A 3,763-nucleotide genomic window follows, 5' to 3' on the forward strand; every position below is an offset into this window, starting at 1 on the left:
GGGTAGGGAATATCAGGGCAGAGGTCAAAATAAAGATCAAAGTTGCCAGCATATACAGAGTTAGGTGGCTTATTGTAGTGTAGCAAGAGGCACTGAGAAGTCAAAATGTCAAAAAGAAATGATTATAGATGGTGGTGGTGAAAAAGTGGATTAGAGATATGGAGTTAGCTAGATGTGACAGTGGATAAACATTGGATCTGGAGTCAGGAACATCTGAATACAAATATAATTTCAGGTACTTACTAGCTGTGTGAACTTGGGAGAGTTAATTACCCCCCTGTTTCCCTCAGGTTTTTCATCTGTAAAATAGATAAATAATACCACCTATCTCCCAGTATTGTTTAGAAGATAAAATGAGGCAATATTTGTAAATTGCTATATAACCAATAACTATTATTATAAAATACTAGCTACTTGTACACTGAGAAAAAGAGATATTTCTAGTGATGGAAATGGAGCAGGGCAATTTCAAGACTGTTGCAGAACTGAAGGCAGGGATAAAAGTATGTCTAGAAGCTAAAACCTTACCCTGAGAATTTTAGGTAACTATCAATAAACACATTGTGGCAAATATATTTAGAAAAGGAGAAATTAGATCCCTTCATCATGTCTTAAAATAAAAAGAAATCATTTTGATTTTTGCCATTAATTTTTTTGGGGGGCAATAGATGTTCTAGCTGTAATTTTTATAAACTAAAGCAGGAGAACTTTGAAGGTTAATCTATTTTGGATGCTTAAACATGGTATCTTCTAAAATTCAAGTGATCATCCAAATAATCTTTGATTTATTTTAGGAGTATGCATTTAAAAGGGAATGATAACCAGTATGCAATACTACCTGCATTTGTTCCTAACAAGATAATTTACTAATAAGGTAGGGAATATATCTGTGCACTCTCTAGATCAATATGTGAGGAAACACCCATATTAGCTACATTTACAGATCTCCTTATGCTTTTCAAGGGTTGGACAATAAATTGAGTCCAGAGAAATAATGATTACTGAGTAAACTGAATGAACTCACAATTCTATTTTGATAAGATAATAATATTAATGAAGGAAGGATGATGAAGTTGAAAAGAGGGGTTTTGTACAAATTGATATCTGGTGTACAGTTATAGAATATCTATATCTACATCAATGTCTATATTTATATCTTGATATGCATATCAATGTGTTTATATAATATACATATATTATTTACATATTTTACAGTTTATATATATACACATATGTAAATATATATCTACAAACTTACCTATATTGCATATTTATGGATGGATGTTTGCACATGTATGAGAGAGAGATGGAGAGAGACAGAGAGAGAGAGACACAGAGAGAGAGAAGTCACTCTATAGCTGAAGGAAATTCTTAGAGTACATTTTCCTAATAGACATGATGTAGGTGAAAAAAGCAAGAAGAGTCCTTTGATATATGTAAACCTATTTACCAAGTAGATGAAGCTTTATATTTGTTTTCACATAAAGAATATGAATAGTAGAGAGAGAAACAATTAGATCTTTAGAAAAAATCAATATGATCTACAAGAAAAAAATAAACACTCTTGTGCAAGCCAATATATGTGAAATACAGCAATTTGTACAGACATAAATATTTTGCTGGTAAAAGCCATAAACTATATTTGTTATTGATACAGCCAAAATCACAAACTAAGAAGGCAGGCAACTAGTAGCAACTGGGAAAGCAGTCTTCTAACTGAAATTGCTTTAACTACTTCATTAATTAGTAATTGTTTCTAGCAATATCATATATTTCATTTATATTGGCAGAATAAATACCTCTCTCTTTCCTTGTTAAAAAAAGAAAAGACGCTCGTGAATGTGTTAGACCTCAAGTTATTTTCCTTCAAACATATTTTATTCAATTCAACAGTTATATCAACTAAGTAATATGTATTAGGTATAAGTGACCCCTCAGCTATTGAGTTTTGAATGTTTCCCAAGGATTTACAACTATGTATGGTAGCCATTTATAGTGCTGCTCTTAAAACAGAAAGATCTAAAATTAAGTCTATGTCTGATGAAAGTCTTAATAACTCATTCTTTATACACATAATCCACCATTACCTTACTTTACTTCACATGAATACCTAATTTTTTCAAAATAAATTTAATTATCTTTTGTCTTTACTTCACTTAATTTTCCCCTGTATCCGTTGTCTTTAAACCCTTCAAGAAAACTTTTACTTATAAATTGTTTTTTAAGGAAGAAGAAAAAAAATCAGAAGAACCTGTTCAATTAAAAAGAAAACCTGCCATAGCATTATTCCAAAACTGGGGACCCATCAAACGGTTAAATTCTCAATTTTGAAAAGTAATGAGGGTAGGTATTTTCTCCTATCTTTGAGGTCAAACTTGTTCTTGTAAATTTTGTACATTCATTTGTTAAACTATTATTATGTGGTCATTTCCTTCCATTTGCATTGCTGAAGTCACAAAACATATTGGGATTTTTTTGGGGGGGGCTCGGCTTATATAATTTTTCCTCATTTCATATAAGTCTTTCAATACTTCCTTATACTGATAATACTAATGTTTTTTTTTTCTGTCACATTAACTTTTCATTCCATTCAAAAGTGTTGCCATAAATATTTTGGTGTATATGATGTCTTTCTTCTTATTAGTGACTTTAAGTCTAATAGTGGGATATGTAGGTCAGAGAGTATAGACATTGTGACCAATTAATATTTATAATTCCAAATTTCTTTCCAGAAAGTTTGTACTACTTTAATAGCTCCACCAATAATTTATTAGTGTACCTATTTTTTTCACAATTGTTTCAACATTGAATAGTCATATCTAGTGGCCAGCAAACTATAGGCATACCATCTATTTCTGGATGGTCCAAAAGCTAAGAATGATTTTTTTGCATTTTAATTTTTTAAATATTAAGTTATTTTTAGTTTTCAACATTAATTTCTGCAAGGATTTGAGTTCCATATTTTCTTCCCATATGTACCCTCTCAATCCTCCATGCTGAGATGGTATGTCTTCTGAATACCCTTCCCCCAGTCTGCCTTCCCTTCTATCATCCCCCTTCATCCCTTTTCCACCTTACTTTCTTTTAGGATAAGATAGATTTCTAGACCCCATTGCCTGTACATCTTCTTTCCCAGTTGTATGTAAAAACAATTTTAACATTTTTTTTAAACTTTGAGTTTCAAATTCTCTCCCTTCTTCTCTCCTCACCCACCCTCATTGAGAAAGCAAGTAATCCAATATAGGTTATGCATGTATAGCTATGCAAAACACTTTCATAAGAGTCATGTTGTGAAAGACTAACTATATTTGCCTCCATCCTATCCCATCCCCCTCTTATTCTATTTTCTTCTTTGACCCTGCCCATTTTCAATTGTTTGCTTCTGACTACCACCTCCCCTAATTTGTTCTTCCTTCTATCATCTCCCCATACACCATCATGTCCCCATTACTTTCCTGTAGGGTAAAATACGTAATTGTATGTTATTCCCTCCTTAATCCAAATCCAATGAGTGTAAGGTTTCCTCATTCCCTCTCATGTACCTCCTTTACCCCTCCATTCCAATAGTTCTCTATTGCCTATTTTATGTGAGATAATTTATCCCATTCCATCTCTCCCTTTTTCTTTTTCCCAATATATTCCTCAATCATCCAGAAATTTCAATATTTAGATATCATTCATTCATTTTTAACTTATCTTGTGTCATCTATCTATTGATCTATCTATCTATCTATCTATCTATCTATCTATCTATCTATCTATC

The sequence above is a fragment of the Petaurus breviceps genome, unplaced genomic scaffold (genome assembly GCF_028583685.1).
Source record: "Petaurus breviceps papuanus isolate PSGF00001 unplaced genomic scaffold, PetGlider_PUasm1.0 41, whole genome shotgun sequence".
Lineage (NCBI taxonomy): Eukaryota > Metazoa > Chordata > Mammalia > Diprotodontia > Petauridae > Petaurus > Petaurus breviceps.